A 24,138-nucleotide genomic window follows, 5' to 3' on the forward strand; every position below is an offset into this window, starting at 1 on the left:
CTAGGCTTCTCAAGTCATCACAGTGCTCCTTTCCTTACTTCATGCCCTTCTCTGATTCTTTCAATTTTGAAATGGGTAGATTTAATAGCTATAAAGCCTTCTATTGCCTTTTCTTCCAAGTTCCTGCTGGAAGCTTATTCTATGTCCCTATTATTCTCTTTAAATTTCTTAAGAGAGAAAAAGTCAGTTAAAATAAATACTAGAAACAAAAAGAATAATGAAGAGGTTGTCACCTAAAGGATTGTAATGACCATCCTGTTGAAGCAAGCTGGTAGAATATGATATGTTAGCTTTCAAGAGGAGATAGCATCTCATTATTCGCCTGGACCACAATTCTCTCTTCACTTTGCATGCTTTAAAATGGAGTTAATATTTTATTTTTGATATTTTAGTGAATGGAAATTATGGAGCTCATAATTTAGATTTTTAATAGAGTTAATCTATAGAATGTTTTATGTTTAAATTTTTTCTAGTGTTTCATCATCTAACTATATATTCACCATGACCCAGAGGAGTGGGCAAAGCAAGTGTTATTACTCCTAGTTACCACATTAGATCACTGATGTTTAAAGAGTGGATTTTACAAAGACCACAAGACTACATGTCACAGCCAGAACTCAAATTCCAGTCTTCTGTCTCCTAGTCCAATGCTCCCTAAGTTTAAATATAATTTTATTTTAGTTCAGGCAGGCCATTTTATCTGTATTCTTTTAAAATATGTTCTCAGAATTCAGCTCTCTCTCAGATAGTAAAGACCCACCATTAATTGCCATTTGTGGAAATCTTAAATGAAAAAAATCTGAAGATCTCTAAATCTGATGACATTTGATTTGATTACAAGTACATTTGTACTGGTAAGTTACCTACTTTTAGTTGTTTAACTGTAACTGTACATCTGCATGTAACAGTGTAACAGACATTTGATTCATAGAATCTTAGGAGGAGTTACTTATTTTCAGAATTTTAGACACACGCACATTTGCTGAATACATTGAGGGAAGAATTCATTTAAGCTGACTAGGCTATTTAAAAGTGGAAAAGAGTAGCTCCAATCACAATTCTTTTTTTCTATTTCAACTTCTCCGTGCCAAGGAAGCTTGTCTATTTATCACCTATCTCAGGAAAACAACCTTACTACCTAAAGAATTTTTAACTTCTCAGAACCCAGTGAATAATCAATTACTATAAAGTTATTTCAACTTGGAAAATAAACATTCTTTAGACCTCTTCAACACTTTTAACTTAATAAAGAGGTTTCTCTCTAATGAAATAGAATGTTTAAAATAAGAATAAAAGCAGTAAATAAACTTTGAGTGAAAATCAGAGTTAAAAGTGTACATATTTTCTCTTGCTGCTTTACCATCAAACCTCAGAGGGAAGGCGGGGGTGGGGGGTGGTAAGGGGGAGAGATCAACCAAAGGACTTGTATGCATGCATAGAGGCATAACCAATGGACACAGACACCAAGGGGGTGAGGGCATGAGCAGTGAGGTGGCAGTGGGGGGAATGGGGGGAGGATAAGGACACATATGTAATACCTTAATCAATAAAGAAAATAAAGAAAAAAAGATTCTACAAGGGAGTGCCCATATGACTGTCAGCTGATTTTTCAACAGAAACTTTGCAGGCCAGAAGGGAGTGGCAAGAAATAGCCAAAGTGATGAATAATAAGGACCTACAGCCAAGATTACTCTACCCAGAAAAGCTATCATTTAGAATTGAAAATAAAGAGCTTCACAGACAAGAAAAAGCTAAAGGAGTTAATCACCAACAAAGCAGTATTACATGAAATGTTGAAGGGTATTCTAGAAGAAGAAGAAGAAGAAGAAGAAGAAGAAGAAGAAGAAGAAGAAGAAGAAGACGACGGAGGCGGAGGAGGAGGAGGAGGAGGAGGAGGAGGAGGAGGAGGAGGAAGAGGAGGAGGGAAAATATAAACAAAGGGCAATACATACATGTATATCAACAATTGAATCTAAAAATAAAAATAAATGAACAAAGAATCTAATGAACAAAATAAACTGATGAATAAAATAGAACAAGAGGCATGGAAACATGGAACAGACTAATGAATCTGAGGGCAGAGGCGGGGGTGGTGGGTGGAGGGACGGGAAGAGATTAACCAAAGAACATATGCATATATGCATTACCTGTGGACACAGACAATAGGATGGTGAAGGGCTGGGGTGGGGTGGGAACCAAGTGAGGGGGGCAATGGGGAAAAGGGGGAATATCTGTAATACTAGCAACAATAAAGATTTTTTTTAAAGTTTAGATATTTTTGTGCTGACTATTGAAATAAGAACTTCAGACAGATAGTCACATCCTTTGTGTGAAATAAAACATGTAGTGCTTTAAAAAGAAAACTCTGAATATTATAGCCCCCATGGAAAAAATACAGCTTTGTCCTAATATTGTAAGTAAAGAGTTTCTGAAAAATAACAGAATAGAGTGTTTAAAAAAAAAAAACTAAAAAGCTTTTACTCCAGGCTATTATAATGAGAAAAAGTGTGCCAAATGTGAACTAATGAAGTACAAAGTAATGAATATTTAATTTGTATAATTTACCAAAGTGCTTTTAGAAATCAGAGCTACATTCTTCATAAACATAATGTTCATTAGGCCTTAACTGTAGCTCTCATGCAATTACCATACCGTTCCTGTACAACTTCAGCATCACATGGCATTGAGTAAAATCCTCCGAGAATATCTCGAGGGCAAAGAGAAAAAAGGAGGAGGAAAGCTGTTATGGCTGTGAAATTTGAATAGCTTACCTTTGACAAGGGAAGCATAGACGACTGCATACTGGAGGGTGGGCAGCCAGCACCTGCCCAGGAAACAGAATGGATTCACCTGGGCTCCCTGCCCTTCTGGCAAGAGAGGTTTGAAGGGTTAAACAAAACACAAAATTAGTTTGATGGCTAAGTAGGACGCATTATCACATTCTTAAAGGTAAGAGGCGTGCTACTTAAAATGTGGCTGATAACATATCAGATGAAGCCAAGCTGAGCAGTTTTCAGTAGAAACAAACTCGTGATGTGATATGAATTTTAATCTGGCCACTAACGTTGCTCAGATAGCCTTCAGAGCCCAAGAACTTGCACTCTCTGGATATTATAATGGGGGGCGATTTCTTTTTCTCTTGAATCATATCTCTTCTTCTTCTTCCCTATTATTTTATCAATTTGGCAGTAAAATTGCCCCTGCCATTAAGGGGTCCGGTAAAAATTTAAAATTTCATTTGAGGAAAAAAATTTTAAATATCCAAAGAAAATGATATTCCAATATTTTAAAGTCTGAAAATCACTCTTACTAAAGTAAATGGAACAGCTTTCTTAACTTTGAAAGCCCTCTTTCCCCTTTTCATTTGCTTTGTAATGTTTTTCTTCGATTATCCTGGGTCTATATAACTCAACATGCAGGTTATTAAAAATTGCTCCAGAGTCAACCCAGTCTATTCTGACTGATGTCAGCCAGGCCATCCTAGGCGAGTCACAGAGCACTTCTCAGTGAAACAGAGCTACCCTCTTCCTCGGAAAATAGCCCAGTCACGTGATTCATAATAAAAGATAACACTGCTGGAGTGATGCAAAGAGTTTGGGGATAAAGTGCAACAACTGAGCACTGAATTAATATGGAAATCATTAGTGTACAGGCCTGCCAAGGATTTCCATTAAAGTGTTTAGAGAAAAATGATTTTGACAACTTATGTATTTTATGAGCAAAAATATGCAACCTGCTGCATTTGGCGCTCTGTCCTTCCATTCCTGAAAGGAAGGTGAATTGCTTTTGCTGCGAGTTACTGTAATTGGGTTCCAATTCCTCCAATAGATAGTACTGTCCATTAGCTCAGATGGCCACCTGGAAGCACTTGGTGACAGCTGGCAGGCATGGCCTTCGGGGAGCCTGTGCCAATTGGACTTAGATCCTGTTCAAGGAAAGGGAGAATCTCTCAGGAGATAGGTTATCATATACTAAATCGACTGGCAAAGATCTTTCATTTAGCTTGTCATTTGGAGCTGCAGGTAAATGCAAGTTCACTTTAGAATAGCAATAAGCTTATAATTGAGATGGCCAAAATGAATGCATTATGGGGCTAAGTCCTGGGGAGGAAAGTCGATGGGGTATTAGACGCTGCACAATAAAAGGATTATGAAATTTTAGTGCCAGAGATAGCGGAAAACAAACAAACCCTTTCACCTATCTTCACCAGAGCAAATGAATCGGAGAATAAAGACAACTGTGCAGATGGACCCTCCACATTTTATAGAATGGGAAGGAAACTTAAAGAACTTAAAGGTGTTGAGTTTAAAACATAAGCAGAAAATCGAGTTGAGGACACTCAGTAGTCAAATGATAACATTGGGGAAAATGCAGAAGTCAGACTTGTGTGCTGACTTCTTCATTTATAGACATGAATGGGATTGCCAAGGGAGAGAGAAAACCCTGAAGGAAGAGGAAAATGAGAGAGAAGGAAGAATGTTATATCTTGTGGTTGAACTGAGGAAAGTGGAGGCAATTCTTATTACATGGTTTTTATTTTCTCAAGTGATTTTGAGCTGTTGTAAGAGTCGGGAAAGCAAGAAAGATGTATAATAAAAATTGCATGAGTTAGAGTCAACTAGAGATAAATGATTGCCCAGCAGTCTGGATAGGCCAGCAGATGTTAGAGAACATGGATTGGTTGTAATGCCAGCTGGCATCATTGTATGACTTTTTCCAACAATGCTCAGCAGTCAATAGTAAGAGAGGAGTGATCAGATGATTGACATTACCCGAGGCTGGAAATGGCCATGATGGATATTTTCAGGTTCTGAGCAACCTTTAAAACACCTAATAGTAAGAATTGGTATATATGTAGGATGCGTAAGGGAAAAAAAAGATACCTTTAGGCAAAATTATGCTGTCCTCATAAATAGTTCTGACATTCATGAGTTGCATTTCCTTGACTGTACTTATCAATTTTATGGCCCTACGCAATAGAATTACTCTTTTTTTCTGCATGAATAACTTAATTAACTGCTAATGAAACTTAAAACTTTTCAGGGATGTTCTGACAAGATTTTTCGTTATTCTTAAAATGCTTTCTCTTCAGTGAAGCCATCTTTAGAGTTAATCTTTACTTTCACCTTATCTGTCATCTTGACTCCAACCTGATATTCTTCTTCTTTTGGTCCAGACCTTCAGATTTTAGAAGTAGCTTCAAGCTGAGAAAAGGTCATTTTTCCACAGTTCAGTGCTCTGAAAAACTCCCACCTCCCACTGAAAGTCAGAGTCCAGGAGTGAAGCAATCACATGCTAGCACTTCAGGGCCAATTAGAAGTCATTATGAACACTTGCATTGGTCGACCTTATTTATCACAAGCCTGAAAATGCACAGTCCTGAAAAAGGTGGCCTCCCTATGCACACACGTAATATTTCAAAAGGAGAGGGCAATATAAAAGAGGCTGAGACTTGATCACTAAAAATCAGCCCAACGAAAACAAATAATAATGAAGAATGGGTACTAGAATTCAAAACAGCAGATGTTTTAAAGAGATGGGGTGTGTGTGAGTGTGTATGTGTCAATTTCCAATTCCATTTTGAACACCACATTACAAAAGAAATATTTTTTATAAATAGAAAAGGATTGAGGGAAAAGAAAAGAAAATAGAAAGAATATCTAAACCATTGAATGACCCGTTTGTTCCTGGTAAACTTCAATCACATCTTCTTCCTTCATTCCCAGTTCTTTTGGAGTGTGATTATCAGCAATTCTCTGACCTTCAAAGAGAAACCTGACCGAATTCATTGGAGCTCCCTGTCATTGACAGTATGATTCTTTAAGTTTCTTGAGATGTGCTGTCATTTTCACTTTGAAGTGAATCTCACTGCTGTCCAATGACTTTGAGCTTACTGTATTCTCCTTCCTTCTTATTCTCCAAGTCCTCAGCTGAAGGTTTTGCCTCTCTCTTTGTGGGCCCTGAGCTGGTATAAGTCTGAATATCTGGGGTCTCCATGCTGGTCAGACATGGTGATGGTGTTTCCCACGGGATCTCCGCATAGCAGTGGCCTCGGCTAGGCAGGGCCTTGCCCTGGGCTTACAAATCTGTCTTTCTCCCCCACAGCACAAAACCACATCTCTAGAATTACCCTTAACTGATATTATCTAAAACAGCCAGTTGGTGGGTAAATTGAAAAAAATTCTGTTAAGGTGAAGAATAATGAAAATATTCAAATATGAATATATTTTATTTTACCTTAAAACATGTTAACACTACGGTGTCGGGTGAATTTCCCGCCAAAATATAAGATGGCGGTTCGCATACGCAGGTAGGTATCTTTGGGAACGGCAAACAAACAAATATTTGGTAATACGCAGTTACAATCAGCCCGAGTTTACACGTTTCCCGCACTCCACCGCAAATCTATATGAACCGAGTTAAGACAGCTCCCGCGGAGTACGCGCAATTCACGTGAGCCGACTTAACTCGTTTCCCACAATCCAAGTGTTAATTTACACTTTAATATTTTGAATGTAAAACACAGACCTGTTTGGGGGATATGAATCTAACCATATTCAAAAGATCCTTTATCCTCTTTTCACATAATGCACACACATCTAAATTTTCTTATACTGGATTCAGAAATTTTTTGAATTCTCTAATTTTTAAATAAATGCCACAATGATCCTGTGACAATTAATTTTATGTGTCTACTTGACTGGCCATGGAATGGCCAAAAGTTATTCTGGATGTGTCTGTGAGGGTGTTTCTGAATGAGATTAACATTTAAATTGATAGAGTAAAGCAGATTGCCCTCCCTAATGTAGGTGGGCTTCATCTAATCAATTGAAGACCTAAATGGAATAAAAAGGCTGAGTAAGAAGGAGCTTCACTGGCCTCCTTGAGCTGGAACATTAATTAGTCTCTTCTGGCCTTTAGGCTCAGACTAATACATTGATTCTTTTTGGATCTTGACCCTGCTCGCTTTCAGCCTGGAACTTACAGGTCTTTGGATTCCGACTGGAACTACACATCTGCTCTCCTGGGTCTCCAGCTTGCCAAATGCAAATCTTAGGACTTTTTTGCTCCCATAACTGTCAAGTCAATATCTTAAAATAAATGTCACTCATACATATAAATACATGTAATAAATATTTATTTATATATGCATGTATGATGTATTTAGATGTGTATATTCACATACTTATATGTATGTATATACATATGTAAATGAATATGTATATGTATATGTATATGTATATGTATATTATTGCTTCTGTTCTGCTTCTCTGACTAATACAGATGCCTAATTTACTATTCTTTATCAATATGTCTCTCCACGGCATTCAACTACTCATAGAAACAATTTTCTTTCTTCTCACACTTAAATTTCATTTCACTAGTACACATACTCTTTAATTAAATGATGAAACTTCAATAACAACTATGCTGTAATGATCAGTTTGACTATAATTCAAGCTCTGGAAAAAGAAGTGTGCAAGGAAGATCCAGAGAAAGGAGATGCTTCTAACTATAAATGGGAGGAGAGGGTCTAGTAATTGTGAACTAATTGTGAACAAGCACACCCCTCCCTTGTGTGAGCCTTGTCTCATGCCCTGTGATGCATATCTGCACATACATACTCCATAATAGATACATACTAGATCTGACCCAAAAGTGCTGGAGACAAGCAATAAATACACTTTGCTGGGGAGAATCCCAACCAAGAAATCCCACTCCTTCAATAAATTTGGGTTGGAAACCAAGCTAAGATATTACAATGCAACTAGAATGTGGTCTTATTCAACAACCTGTAATGTATTTGATCCTCTACCTTAGCTTTGGAAAACTTACTTCCATAAAAGAAGACTGGGAGCCCAGGCTTTAGGGTTTTAATAAAGTCATTACCTAGTACTGTAATCTACTGCTAAAGACCTGTAATCTTCCACTCCAATCTATTAACCTTCAGGGTTTCATTTATTCTTTATTCAGGACAGTTTATAAGAGGAGTCCAAATATTCTCAGCTTCTCTCTCTCTCTCAATCTTCAGATCTTCAAGACTATAGCTTTTAAAATCTTCTTTACTGATCACATTCTTTCCTGGCAAGAGTTTTGGATTCCTGTACTGAATGAATCGTCATCCTCATACTGTCACCATCAAGACAACGTGGCCCAGAAGTTGCCTAGTCTAGACCCACATTACACTGTAGTTTTGCTAAAAGGAGAGCGAACATTCGAGCTGCTATTAAAATTAAACTATAAGGAACTGGTCATAGGATCCAAGCTGAATATTGGTGTATATAATGGATTTAAAGAAAAGGAAAGGGCCAATGGTTTTGGAATGAAAGGAAGAGGTAATGATGAGAGGTGATGGACAGAAAAGGGTATTTCCCTTTGAGATAGCAGAATAAGTAATTTTAAGCAATGAGGATGCTTGTGGAAATAATATTTGAAAAACTACTCGGAAATCATGAGGTCAAGAATTTGTGAGGCCAGTGTGTTAATGTTTCCACATAATAAATTTATTGTTTATTAAAATGTTCAGTTACTTATTATGCTAATGCTTTTAATATTTCCATTGGAATATGTCTGAGAAAGCTAGGGTTTTAAGTTTCTGGATAATTACCTCAGATTTCTACTTTACTTTATGATGAGTCTATGTACAAGACAAAAAATTCACATTGTGAATTGCTGATCTAGGAAAAAGAGAAAACATGGTCCCCTGAATTAATCTAATTGACCATTTCAAATGACCCCAAGGCATGACTTTTAAGAGGGAGGAGATATTTGAATAATCTTCAAAACTTCTAGTTGTTCCCACAAACCTCATTTCTTCTGACTAATAAGTGATTGCAATCTATGATATAAGTGAAATAAGCAATGAGCTTGAATAGCCTATTGAGAATATCAAATCTCAAATATTTATTGCCCATTTATAGAAACTATTTGTTAATTATGGTTTAGAAATTGTTTTAGATGAGGATGCAGCCATTATTAAAGGTTAGTAAATAAAATGTCTGCATAATTGCCCTTGAGACCAAGCTGTTTTTCCAGGAGGATCAGTACAAGGAAGGAGGCAGGGAAATGCGGGAAGTCAATATGAACTGTAGACTGGAAATCAGGAGAACAAAGTAGGACCAATAAACCAGTGGTTTGATGTGGTCAAATAGGTTGGTTGTGTTGCTAGGACATCAGTTCTCCCACTATGCTAAATAACAACTTCCTTCCCAGTCTTTATCTCACGGGCTTAAAAGATACGGTCAAAGACCCTTTGGGGAGATACTCAGCCCCCAATTTCTGAATGTGACCTTCATCCCTGCAGATCCCTGGTTCTGATAGTCATTAACTAAATCATACTCTGATAACCATTAACCAAACCTGCTGCCCACTTAATTAACTCTAATCTTAACACTGCAACTCCCAGGCTCCTGTTGCCTCTGTTGAGTCTACATTATACTTTATTAGGGGCCCTAGTGCACGAATTCATGCACCTTGGAAGGAACTGTGGGCCGTGAGGCTGCGGTGGGCATAGGGGTGGGTCTCGGTCCATCCTCCATGCCCCCGGCCGGCCCCTTTGGCTGCAGCCCCCCAGTCCCGACTGCCGGCAGCCCTGCTCCCACCGCTCCGCTCCCATGCACTGATGGCCCCATGCACTGAGGGTACTGGCCCCACTTGCACCATCTGACAGCACCGAGCATTTGGGACCACCACCAGGTGCCGGCAGTGGGTGCAAGCGGTGGCTCCAGCACCAGCAGCAGGTGTGAGCACCTGGTGAGACCGCAGTGCATGAGAGCAAAGAATTTTCAGTAACCACCAGAGGCTTGCTCCAATGACAGCAACTGGTGCCCTGCCTTGGTCTGGCTCCCCGCTCACCTGCTCCACCATCCCGCTGCGGCCAACGTGCACATGTTCAGTGCTGGCCACCTGCTACTGACACCCACCATGTTCCGCATGCACCCCCTGGTGGTCAGCAAACATCATAGAGACTGGTTGTTGGGTTTTTCTGCTGTTCGGTCTATTTGCATATTAGGGTTTTATATATAGAGACACCCTGAATAGATTGAAAATAGGGAGAGGAATTTGAGGCACTGTGGCTGCGAAACTACGGCTTCAGTAAAAACAATAAACAATGCTCCAACTTACAGTCCAAACTTCTTTCTTTTTTAAAAAAAAAAAATATATTTTTATTGATTTCAGAGAAGAAGGGAGAGGGAGAGAGAGAGGGATAGAAACATCAATAATGAGAGAGCATCATTGGTTGGCTGCCTTCTGCATGCCCCCTACTGGGGATCGAGCCCACAACCCAGGCATATGCCCTTGAGCGGAATCAAACCTGCGATCCTTCAGTCCGAAGGCCAATGCTCTATCCATTGAGCCACACTGGCTAGGGCCAAACTTCTTTCTTTTAAAAGACAATTTTGAGAGTCATGGTTTTCAGGCTGAATTTATTACAGTTAAATAAAGAGGAGGGAGGAAAAGCTATATGGTAATTTTTTTAAAGATACATACATATATATTTAATAGATATTCAAAGAAACATATGTATGTAAATGACAGACCTGGTTTCCTTTTTAACTTATAAAATAACAGGGATAGAGTACATATTTCTCTAACTGCTTTAAATCATAGCTAATGATAAGTAATTATAAGTAATCTCTCAAGATGAAAAACATCATTTAAGAACATAATTTTTCTGACTTTTTTGTTGCTCTAAAGATGGTGCAAAAAATGTCATATTATTGTGAGCAAGCTCCTTCCCTTAAACCTTCCTGTTCAAAGTGAGTTTTGTCTCAAGCTAGTTTGAGAAAAGTTTAGCTATCACTGTTAGCCTTGATTGTTACTGCCTTTGGGTCACTTAGAAAATTTAGCAATTAAAGCACAATAGTACTTGCTCTGGGTCACAAAGCACTGTTGGAACTTTTGAGAGGCATTAGTGTGATAGGCACACAGGCTCTGGAATCAGACAGACTCTACTAGCATATAACATTGCTATATGCTTCCAAAATATTTGCTTCCTCCAGGTTCTTCGCTATGGGTCCTTCCTACAGGGAATAAACAAATCCTATCCCATTGCTGTTGGTGGGGCTCCTTCTGGGTCCCCCGCTGTTGCTGATGGAAGTGGAGCTCTTGAGGTGCCGTGGGACTGAGAATTTCTTGAGCCCCCCGCTCCCACGGGAGGGTGAGGTATCATGGAAAGCTTTATTGATGAGGTAACATTAAGGGAGTTTCCTTCCAAGGTCGCATCTCCCTCCATCCTGCCCTTGAAAAAGTCCCCTTTTGTTTTCAGCAGAGCTAGAATCAAAGATACTATCCAGAGTTTTGTTTCATATTAATGTCCAGTCCAGTCCAGCATCTGGCTAGCTTAGCTTGTGTTCCCAGGTACAATCCATTGTGTCTAGGGTCCACACGGTCATTGGCCATGTGGCTGCTAGGGCCACATGGCATGGGTGAGAGTAGGTCACTGGGCAAGGGAGTGCAAGGAAGTAAAGCCACACAAGAGGAATAAGAGAGAATTCTTTGTTTGGGGATTTTAACTAGGAGCTTATTCAATGAATCCTTCAAGATTTCATGTGCTTGCAGTGGTTCTACCCTCTTTATCCAATTATTTCCCCCTCAGGTTATATTGACTGGCAAGTACCTTTCCTATGTCACCCCAACTTCACTATGCACACGTCCATCTTCCCCTTTGTTGGGCCCCTTCCCCCAGTGATTTGCAGGGAATGGACCCGTGGTCCCCTGGGGAGTATACAGCTATAGCTCAGTTGTAGGTTCTTCATCTTGGGGTTCTGGATTTATAGCTCATGGGAATGTAAGGACAAGCTCATCACATTTCAAACTGACACTGGGAGAGATGTTAAAGGTACTCCAAGGCAAAGTGAGGGTCCTGAATGACTTAATGACTCCACAGAGTGGGAATGATGGACCCATTATAAATGAAATTGAAAATAAATTTATGACAAAAATGACACAATATGAAAATGACAACCCAATCAACACATCCTCCCCCCTCTGAAAGGAAAATAATGACAATAGCACCAGCATGAAAGGATAAGATGTGGGCACAGCAGCAGCCCAGGTGAAGAACACGGTCAACACTGTGAAGAGGTGTTATTAAAAGATAATTTGGTACTACTCAGAGGTGGAAATAAACAACTCTGCCCTTAGCATGGTCAAGCCCATAGAAAGAAATCACATTTGGGCACCCTCTGATACAGTGTGGCCACGAACTTCCTAGCCATGCGAGATAAACTTCTTTAGTTGGGATATCTTTAATAAGCAAAGATGAGACATTTGTGTGCTGGGGTTGTTGCAGAGGGGATGTGTCTAGGGCAGTGATGGCGAACCTTTTGAGCTCGGCGTGTCAGCATTTTGAAAAACCCTAACTTAACTCTGGTGCCATGTCACATATAGAAATTTTTTGATATTTGCAATCATAGTAAAACAAAGACTTATATTTTTGATATTTATTTTATATATTTAAATGCCATTTAACAAAGAAAAATCAACCAAAAAAATGAGTTCGCGTGTCACCTCTGACACGCGTGTCATAGATTCGCCATCACTGGTCTAGGGGGTAGGTGCCTAGGCTACTATTTAGAAGTTGGGTAACCCCAGTTGAAAACCATAGCACTTTCTTTCACTCCTACGTTGCTTGAATTAGCATGGTGCATGTTAGGACAAATTAGAGATGATGACCTTTCGGGAGGTAGGAGGTAAAATGTGAAGGGGAGGGCTCTGGAGGTTCATCCTGGCACCTGGGCTGGCATAAGACAACTCAGATTCTCGAAGTTTTCAGAGAGATTACTTGTCTGGGAGCAAGTACTGGTGGGGATCATGAAACCTTCTTAGAACCTGGTTGGGCCCTTGGGGAAGGCAGAATAACAAACAAATGATTTATCGACTTAAGAGGGCTTGAGACTCAACTGGGGATTCCACAAAACAATTTAAAAATACCTGTAAATGAATTGTTTGGCCAACCCTCAGAAAACATCCAGATCTGGATTGGGGCTCAGGCACTGGCACTTTTAACAAGGTTCCTGGGCAGTTCTGACAAAATTGTCTATGGAGAGTGACCAAGTTATTGTCTCAACTGGGTGGCTTTTGAGAGTGAAAGTGGGCAATATTAAAAACTGTGCCAGGCATAGATGTGATCAAAGACTACTTAAGGAAAACAGAGGTATATCCTATCTAATAATAGAGAAACATGGTAATTAGCCATACCTCCGCTACCCTTCCCATTGGCTAATCAGGGCGATATGCAAATTAACTGCCAACCAAGATGGCGGCTGGCAGCCAGGCAGCTTGAAGCTAACAGGAGGCTTGCTTGCTTCAATGACGGAGGAAGCCAACGTTCCCTGCCTGAGGCTGCCAGCCTCTGAGCTTGCAGTTTGAAACATTGTTACAAATATAGAAGCTAAACAAAACCCTAGAAACCTGCTTTCAGCCAGCCAGGATCTCAGAGCTGGAGTTGAAACAGTGTTTCGATTATAGAACCCAAACAAACCAGATACCTGCTTTCAGCAGCCGAGGCCTCAGAGCTGGAGCCAAGCCTCAGAGCTAAAGCTGGCCCAGAATAAAAAAAAAAAAGAAAAAAAGGACAGGTTGGGAGCTTCAGTCACCTGCCAGCCTGAAAACGGCCCTCAGCCCCTCACCCAGACTGGCCAGGCACCACAGTGGAAACCCCCACCCAGAAGGGGGTGTGACCAGCTGCAAGCAGCCATCAGCCCCTCACCCAGGCTGGCCAGGCACCCCAGTGGGGACCCCCAACCTGAAGGGGGTGTGACCAGATGCAAACAGCCATCATCCCCTCATTCAGGCTGGCCAGGCACCCAAGCGGGACCCCCATCCTGATCCAGGACACCCTTCAGGGCAAACCAGCTGGCCCCCACCCGTGTACCAGGCCTCTATCCTATATAGTAAAAGGGTAATATGCCTCCCAGCACTGGGATCAGCGGAGCCGCAAGGCCTCCTGCCACCGGGATCAGCATGACAGGGCGCAGCGCCCAAACCCCCTGATCGCCCTGTGGCTCTGTGTGTGACAGGGGGCGGGGCCACAACTTCCCTATCTGCCCTGCTCTGTTCGTAACAGGGGAAGGTGCCCCAACCCCCTGATCAGCCCTGCTCTGTGCCTGATAGGGGGGAGCTCCCCGACCCCCTGATCGCCCTGCGGCTCTGTGTGTGATAGGGTGCGGCGCCCCAACCGCCTGATCGGCCCTGCTCTGTGTGTGACAGGGTAGAGCCATAACCTCCCCATTGGCCCTGCCCTGAGTGTGACAGGGGGCGGTGCCCCAACTCCCCTATTGGCCCTACTCTGTGAGTGACAGGGGGGAGCTCCTTAACCCCCTGATAGGCCCTGCTCTGTGCATGACAGGGGGGAGCTCCCCAACCCCCTGATTGGCCCTGCTCTGTGCGTGACAGGGGGTGGCGCCCCAACCTCCCCATTGACCCTGCCTTCAGTATGACAGGGGGCGGTGCCTCAATCCCCCAATCGGCCCTACCCTGAGAGTGACTGAGGGTGGCATCACAACCTCCCGATCTGCCCTGCTCTGTGCATGACAGGGGGCGGCGCCCCAACTCCCCAATCAGCCCTGCTCTGAGCCCAACCAGGGGCTGCACCTAGGGATTGGGCCTGCCCTCTGCCACCCGGGAGCAGGCCTAAGCCAGCAGGTCGTTATCTCCTGAGGGGTCCCAGACTGCGAGAGGGCACAGGCCGGGCTGAGGGATCCCCCCTCCCCCCCAAGTGCACAAATTTTTGTGCACCAGGCCTCTAGTAGTATATAATAAAAGTCCAATATGCTAAGTGTCCGGTCGACCAGTTGGCCGTTCAACCAATCACAGCATAATATGCTAATGATATGCTAAGGCTGCTCAACCACTGGCTATGACATGCACTGACCATCAGGGGGCAGACAGTTGACTAGTCAACCTGTCACTGTGATGTGCACTGACCACCAGAGGGCAGACGCTCTGACCCATAGGTTAGCTTGCTGCTGGGGTCTGGCCGATTAGGACTGAGTGAGACGAGCTGGACACAACCTGGAGCCCTCCCAAGGTACCTCCCTGGCTGGCCAACCTCCCGCATTTCTCCCCAGCCCCGATCGTGCACTGGTGGGGTCCTTTGGTGGGGTCCCTTGGTCTTGCCTGTGCCCTCTTGCAATCCGGGACCCCTCAGGGGATGTCAGAGAGCCAGTTTCAGCCTGATCCCTCAGGCCAGGCCGAAGGACCCCACTGGTGCATGAATCCGTGCACTGAGCCTCTAGTAGTTACTATATGAATAAATCATGCTTGACAAAAGCTAGCATGGTAGTGAAGAACATCACCCTGGTCTGTACTGACAGACCAGATTCTGACCTACTAACTATGAGCAAGTTCTTTATTCCTCTGAGCCTGTTTCTTCACATAAAAGAGAGAACTTCACTATACATTTAGTACAATATTCTCTTTTGGCAAAGGTTGCACAGGGCCCATTTCTGTTCTCTACAACCTGATCCTTTTCAGTGTGCAAGCACCTTGAAGTTGTTTTGTGGAGTATTATATTTGACTCTCAACTATTGATTACTTCAGGCAAAGCTTATATCATATCACAGAGCCTGGAACCTAGCAGATGTGAGAGGATGACATGCTTATTATGCCAGTTTGGTAAGACAGTGGAATGCTCTCTCCTGTCACCAATGCTCTTTCACTGTCACCAAGAGATGGAGAAAAGGCAGAGATTGGAAATGCACACCAAGCAATACCTCTGTGTCAGTCTGCCTTTTATTCTTTTGCCAGGACTTTCCAAACTGATTTCATCAAGCATATGCAAGCTTTCTAGGGGCAATTTTATTTTTTCTTTTAATTTTTTATTATAATTAAAACTACATAAAAGCAAATCAGCTTGTTTCAATCAGAATAACTCATCTTTACATTGTATTTATAAAACAAAGGATACAATAAAATGTTTTCATGTTCTGTACTTCAATCATCATCTTCTTCCTCTTCATCACCCATCATGGACTTCTCATGCTTTTTATTTACCTTTTTATCTTCTTCTGCTTTTCTCTTTCCAGAAGCTTCAGCTTCCTCATCACTGGTGAGTTTCTTTGCTTTGAGGAAGTTTTGAGCCTGACCTTCTGATCCTTCATCACTGTCTGAAGAATAGATTCTGGCTCAGTCCTCTCAAATGCCCCCTTTGTATTAGTTTTTAATGACAGCCAAGCTGATGGACACCTCACCTTCCTCTTCTCCATCATAATGGATGAGGTTCTAGGTAACGAACACTCAGCTTCGCTCTGCCTTTGCCAGGAATCAGCAGTGTCCCAGTGAGGGCTGTGTTGACAGGTTGAATCCTGGAATATGTGGCGTGGGGAGCAGAGTCACACCAGATCTGCAGCCAGCAAGTGAAAATGAGCCTTTGCAGTTAAAACCCATGGAAGATTCACTGCTTGTTTGTCTTTATTTTTTTATTTTAACCACAGAGTAGCCTGGCTGATACAGTTATTTAATAGCATCGTTAGCACAATGACTTCTTCTCCCAGCCTCTTCTGGAGGGAAGGGGATGCTACCTTTCTCACTAGGGTTGTTTTGTGATGACTGGGAAAGTTAACGTTGGAGAGTGTCTGACACAGAGGAACCCATTATGGGCTCTAATTGATATTTGTTGTGATCCTGGGGATGAAGGTGATGATGAAGTTCTATTGTTGGAATTTCATAGTGTGAAATGTTTTGGCATGGGAAGTTATGCAGTGAGAAGCATTAATCCTCAGAAAAAAAACCCCTAGGAGAGCTTTATGTCTAATGAAGTAATTGTCTATAAAAGCCTCCAGAGAATAAACATTTTATCAATATTAAGTCTTGACAGAGTCAAAAGAAATAAGTTGGGGCCCAAGTATTATCACTTAAGATCCATGTAATCTTGGATGAGTGAGACTTGACCTTCTTGAGCCTAACTCTCTTCTGTTAAATGATCATGATATCATCTGCCCACCCAACCCAGGGATCATTATCAAAATGAATGAACTTTATCTGAAAGCCATGTATAAATTGTCAAGTGTTATAGTAATACAAGAGCATATGAATGAGCACTTTGTAACTTACCAACTACTTATGGTCCACGTTTCTTTAAAAACGCCTCCTCATTTCCTACTTTCTTAAGGGAAAAGGTTGAGTCTTTTGTTAATATGTCAGTTTGCACAAAGAAAAATGCAACTTGACTTGCATTGGATGAAATTGATTACTCGAGTTCCCCTTTACTGGAATAATCTAAAGGAATACACTCTGTCCGTCGTCCCCGAGTTAGAAAATGCATGTCCTCACAGTGAGGTGAGGTCATTTTCTTTGTGCACTTGATGTGATTCAGTTCCAGAATGGATACCCCAGCTGTTTTGGTAAGAAAACTGCAGTATTTGAAGCAAGCTAGTAGCCATCTCTGACACTTTCCTGTGAGCGTCTAAGAGGTACAATTTAAGTGGTACAAGTAAGTTCAACAGTGATATTGCAACCTCAGGGGAAATTCTTTTCAAATTGTGTACAAATTGTGCCAATATATATCTGACTTTTAATGGCTATGAAGTTTCATTATCAGACTTAATACTATTCTCTATATTTAAAGAGGATTTTTATTTTGTATAAAGAAAAAAGTACACTTTACCAGTAAGAAATGATCAGTGTATAAAATAAGTCTGGAGTCAGAATGACTTGAGTTTAAATCCTGCTCATGGTACTTGCTAGCTGTGTGAGATTGTGCCTCTGTGATCTGCAGTCTCTTTATCTGTAAACTGGGAATAATAATAGAGTCTCTTTCCTAGAGTCGTATGAGGCTAAATGAGCAAGACAAGGAAAGTGGTTAGCACATTCCTGGGTTCTTACTTAACGTTCAATACTAATTCTATGTTATATTTACCGAGTTACTCATTTTTGCTTATGCAAACTTAAGGGAGGTACTTACTCCTTTTAGACTTTTACTGCTTATTTGTGTAACCAAGCCCAGAGTTCGTCCATCCAGTGCTGCCAATAGCCAGTTATACTGACACTGGAGTGCAGCGAAACAAGTGGCGCTTATGGGATACGCTCCCCCATGAAGAACGGACAGCTTGGCTGGAAAACCCGAACTCCTCGATGGTTTACAGACAAGGGGTTTTATGGAGCAAAAGTCACCAGTAATCATGAGTAAGGTCAGGGTCGTGGGCTGTGCTAATTGGTCAGTTCCGATGCATGCTTTGGCAATCTGATATATTCAGCTCCTGGTGGCATCCTGGACTACGTGACTATGGCCAGGTGGTCTCAGTGTTCCAGTGCAGCTATGACTCTTAAGAAGGGCTAATTTAATATTTTTAACTAAAAGGTAAATTCAAATGTTTGCATTCTATTATGATATGCTTTTAGCTTCATTTGCTTTACTCACTCTTTCTTCAAAATAGCAATTCTTTTCACTGGTATTCATAAGCTCTAACTGGTCTAAAATGTTATTTGAAAAGGCAACATTTCAAGCTGGGTCCTTTCTGTTCTTAATTGCGTGATGAAGTACAGAAACACACACTCCTCTCCCACTCCAATAAGAATCTATAGAGAATGCATTAGAAAAATTTTCTTTCATTTTTGTAAATTGCTGCTCCCTGTTTATGTATTCATTTTATGGGTTGATTCATCTTTATTGTTAATTAAACCCTTAAATTACCATCCAAATTGGAATTAAAATAAAATGTCAAAGGCATTTACACGTCAAAACTAGATATTCCACAAGTACAATTAATCTCAGAGCATTAAAAAGAAAGGAAAATAACATTAGTGCTAAAAAACCCTAGACCTAGCAAGAAAAGTAGCTTGTGAAATAAGCAAACATTAGCCAAGGCAGGAGGCAGAAAGTTCTATTTATGGAGAGACCACTGGGGGTCCCCTGCTGAATGAATGGGGCTTGAGAAAATAAATAAGGTTGAAGCAAATAATGAAAATGAAGCATTCCTCCCCACCTCATTTTCAGACTGATTATAAATTGTCTTTAATCATAATCTCCAGTATTAGAAATTTCATCAGTTTATTTTTATCATGTGCTAGCATATTCTTGCTCCTTCCTGGGAATAAATGATCTGTTTTGGCCCAAGCCTTTTTATTTTACAACATTACTATTCCTTTTGCATCTCTCCCGCTGCTCCATATCACTACAGAATATTTGTTAAGTACAGGAAAAATTCATGTTTTCCTCCTGCTTGTCAGGTATAATGTGGAAGAAGGACTAATGAAAACCATTTTTCATGCTTATTCAACAGAGACCATTAAAATGAAACGAATGAAATGCTTTTTGCTTCAATTGAAACCTGCCCAAATGTTTCTGTAGAGAGACACTCTCTCTCTTCTTTAGACTAAATAAGCTGACCTTCCATTTGTTTAGACAACAATTTTTCAATTTTCCCCAGGAGCAAGTTGCTCGGGGTGGTCAAATCAACATGTTGATTGGGTCTTCACAGCAGTGTTAACCATCTGGACTGTGAAGAAATGGTCCAATGTGAGGTAAGGAGTACAGACTCTGTGATGCTGTCTGTCACTCCACGTCTTTCACAGTCCAAACTGTCTCTGAATTGGCTTCTGGATGGAGCAGAAAGGCAGATGAGGGATGATGGGATCCTGAAAGGTCTGGTTTTCCCCCTAAGTGGTATTCAGTTCATTTTTATTTTTTTTTTAAATACATTTTTATTTACTTAAGGGAGAGAGATAGAAACATCAATGATGAGAGAGAATCATTGATCAGCTGCCTCTTGTACACCCCCTACTGGGGATCAAGCCCACAACCCTGGCATGTGCCCTGACAGGGAGGAGTCCAACCGTGACCTCCTGGTTCATAGGTCGATGCTCAACCACTGAGCGAGCCACACTGGCCTGGCAGTTCATTCTTATTTTATCAGAGAACTGTAGTAGGACTCCTGGATGAATTTCATATTCTGAATTCCCTTAACCAGGGTATGGTCCAGACAGGGAGCTGCAGACAGGGTTTGACATGAGGAGAAGTAGGAAAGGCAGAGGAATGGGAAGCTGGTCCAGGGGCTGTTGAGGTTGTACTTGAGGAACTTGGAGCCATGTCCTTCAGAGGTCAAGTAGAAATAAGATAAAGTCTTGGTAAAGGAGGTGGGTACTAAGGAGGAGCCAGATATATATAGATAATGGGTTTAGAACTGAAGAAATGAGAACAAGTGAGTTTTGATTGAAATGTGGAAGGCAGAATCTACACTGATTTGCCAATCTCAAGAGCTTCTGTGGGAAAAGAGACAATCAAGAATACTAATGGTAAGATCATGAGGAATGATAATGAGACTTCTTTTCTTTTTTTTAATATACTTTTATTGACTTCAGAGAGGAAGAGTGAGGGAGAGGGAGATAGAAACATCAATGATGAGAGAGAATCATTGATTGGCTGCCTCCTGCATGCCTCACAGTGGGAATCCAGCCTGCAACCTGGGCATGTGCCCTGACTGGGAATCGAACAGTTACCTTCTGGTTCATAGACTGATATTCAACCACTGAGCCATGCCAGCTGGGCAATAATGAGACTTCTTAAAGCTCAACTTTATTCCTGTTTTACACCTGTATCTGCTCAACTGATCATGGCTTGAAAAAATATACAAACATGCTGGCTGGTCCAACTTTAAGCTCATACCTTAAATGGTCCCTCAGAGCCCCCTAAAATCATATTCTATGTCCTAGTCTGCCTACTTATCTACTCTCTAGATGGCGAGTTCATATCACCTTTCTCCTCAAACCTCTACCATTCTAATTCTAGTTGTTGAATTTGATTCCTATTTCACTGAGAAAATAGAAGCAATCAGAAGGGTGCCCCCATGTCCCACTAGCATACTTTCCCACCTGCCCTTGTGCCCAGACACTCTGACTTCTTTCCACTTCAATAGATGAAACAACTATGCTCCTCTCAGAGATGAACCACTTCACCAATGCACCAGATCCCATTCCTTCTAATCCTCTGGAAACATCACCGAGGGGATTTCCCCTTGCCCCACCTGTGTAGTCATCCTTTCTCACTCTACTGCATTATTCTCCTCAGCATACAGCCATGCTGAATTTCTCCCACATCCCACTCCAACTACCAACTCATTTTTCTGCTCCTGAAGAACTTCAGTGGTTTTTGTCTTCACCATTCCAATAAATGTCTCTGTCAAGGTTAGCAATGACCTCCATGTTGTCAAATCCATTAACCAATTATTAGTCCTTATCTAACTAGCTCCATCAACAGGATTCCACAACACCTTTGACATGTAGTTCCTGGAACATTATAATACTGCTGACTTTTCTCCTAATTCACAGCTGCTCCTTCTCAAGCTCCTTAGTTTGTCTTACTTATTTGCCATAATTATAAACATTGGAGTGCCCCAGAGTCCAACCATTGGAACTTTACATCCACTCTTTAGGTATCTTTTTGTGTTACACATTTGTAAATACTATATTGATGATTCATAAATTTATCTCTCTCCTAAATTCCAGACACATGTACCCAACTGTCTACTCAACATTCCTACTTGGATCTCCCACAAAAAAACTTAGTGTTTCAAAACAAAATCCTTGCTATTTCCCCTTGAACATGTTACTTCTGAGGTCTTCTCTAATCAGAAAATGCCAATTCGATCATTTCAATTTACCTCCTCTCTAAAATCCTCCATTTAATCCATCAGTATGTTCTATTGTTCCTACCTTCAAATATATCCAGAATCTGACTTCTGTTATCAACATATTTCAAGCAGTTGTCATATTCTTCCCAGGATATTTGCAGTATTCTCTTACCTGTCTTTGCTGGTTCTATTTGCCCAAAATAGTAGACATTACTTCCGCTCATTGAAATTGGTTTTTCTTTCTTGCTGGGAGGACTATATTTCCTTGGGCTCTGACTAGTTCTTGGCCATAGAGTGAGTCTGAGTAGAAGCAAAAGTTCCCTGTGGGACCAGCCAGCATGGCTTAGTGGTTGAGCATCAACCTATGAACCTGGAGGTCACTGTTAGAGTCCTGGTCAGGGCATATGCTAGGGTTGTGGGCTTGATCCCCAGTGTGGCGTATGAAAGAGGAACAGTAGTTGATCAACGATTCTCTCTATCATTGATGTTTCTATCTCTCTCTCCCTTTCCTTTCCTCTCTAAAATAAATAGAAATATATGTTTTAAGAAGTCCCCTGTGGATCTTTCAGTTTACTTTCTGCTTGTTAGTGAATATGTCAGCTGAGTGTTGAAATAATAAAACCACCAGTAGAGGCAGCTTGGATCGCCAAATCACCATGTAGAAGACAGCTACCTTTCTGGGGCATCACCAAACTTACATCAAATTTCAAATTAATATAAGTCAAACCATGTGTTTGTATTTCACCCAGAGTAAAAACCAAAGTCCTTAGTGTAGCCTATAAGGCCTTAAATATTTTTCACCATTATATCTCTGCCCTAATCTCTGATTACCCTGCTGCTTGCTCACTCTACTCCAGGCATACTGTCTCTGAGCTAGCCTTTGGACACCATACACTTGTTGCCTCTCGGCCCTTGATCTTGTTTTCTCTGCCTGTAAAGTGCCCAAGATATCTGTGTGACTTGATCCCTCATCTTCCTTGGGTCTATTCAGAAATGAGATCTTCTCAGAGAGGCCACCAACTGATTAAAAAACATAGCAGCTTATCCATACTTGTAACTCTCCCACTCTTTCTGTTCCTTAATTAATTTCTTCTTTGGTATGTATTAACATCTGACATATTATATATTTAATTTGTTTATTTGTTGTCTGTCTTCCTCAATTAGAATGAATGCTTCATCATAGCAGGAATACTTAACACCCCCCGTCCCTCTTGCCTCCTGCCCCCGCCCCCCCCCCCCACCCCGCCACACACACCTTGATCTATCATCAGTGCCTAAAATAGTGCAGGATACATAGTAGGCAAATAATAAATATTTGTGGAGTGGATGAATAAGTGAATAAATGGATAAAACTTCTTTTCTCTAACTGTAACATCTGAAGATGGCAAATGCTTATTAGTATATTATGAATGGAATGTGTGCAGCATAATTCCAGAAATTCGCAACCTAGCCTACCTATAATGCAAAAGTAATGTACCAAGAGTCACCAACGGGAATCAGATCTCACACAGCTTAGATGAAAACCAAAGAGTGCAAATTGTAAATTCTTAACTACTTACAATTAAAACAAACAGCAATAGGCCAGGACTTAATTTTTTTCTATAATTGAATCTATTCATTTTTATAAAATACCTACAACGAAATCTGGAAGGGATATTACACAGCCCATTAGTATATAATAATCGATGCAGAAAATGTATTACACAATAAATAGAGTAGGGAATGAGGCAGAGATTATGTGTGTGCTGTGTGTGGGTAAGTGGGAGGTCAATAAGTGATTATGAATGTCCACCTCATGTTAAAGCTGTCACCCACTCACAGTTATTTGCTGTTTTCACATAGAGTTACTGTCACATCCACAGTTTAATTGGGAAAGTTCAAGACTTTAATGTGAAAAATGACCAAAAAATTTTCTTGAGAATACATCATAATGCTAAGAATGCAAAGTGTCATTAAAAATGACTTTTCTTAAATATATATTTTAAAATTGTAATTTTCTTTAAAATATTTAATAAATTTAGGACAATCTGCAAAGGGTTTCTGTGGCATATGAATTGGCTGCTATAAGGCTGCTTGAATATTTTTTCTTGGGTTTGTTTGGCTTCAAAATCTGAGTGGTAATAAAGTGCACTTGAGTTGCATGGAAAAATCAGACAAGGTTCTCTTTTGCATAGGAAATGAGACTGGATTTCTGCAGCTTGCCAGCCAAGAATTTACTTCTGACCAGTGCTGCCTTTATATTCAAAGGCCAATTATCAACTGAATTTTTTGAAACGGTTATAAGGATTGTGAAATTGATGTATGCCCTTGGGACTTTGTAAATGTGAGCTATTAGCCATCAAAAAAGATGCCAGTTTTTAGAGTTGGTTATGAGGCAGTGTGGGAACAACAGAAGGACACTTGAGTTCTAGAACTTGCTCTGCAATAAACAAAACTGACATCACTATTCTGAGTATGGTTTCTTTATCAAACAGGATGCAATGGCTACTGTAACTCCTGGGGATTTTGTAAACTCCAAATAAGATAATGATTATAAAAGGTTGTAAATAAATCTCTAGAAAAATTC

General features: G+C 40.9%; 1 pseudogene; it reads right to left on the bottom strand.

Moving 5' to 3' along the window:
* Positions 1-5,660: 5,660 nt before the first annotated feature.
* Positions 5,661-6,010, bottom strand: LOC139005584 (small ubiquitin-related modifier 1-like; annotated as a pseudogene).
* Between the last annotated feature and the right edge of the window lie 18,128 nt (positions 6,011-24,138).

Source organism: Myotis yumanensis, unplaced genomic scaffold (assembly GCF_028538775.1).
Source record: "Myotis yumanensis isolate MYYU_CA2020_CCGP unplaced genomic scaffold, mMyoYum1.0.hap1 SCAF_3, whole genome shotgun sequence".
NCBI classification, from domain to species: domain Eukaryota; kingdom Metazoa; phylum Chordata; class Mammalia; order Chiroptera; family Vespertilionidae; genus Myotis; species Myotis yumanensis.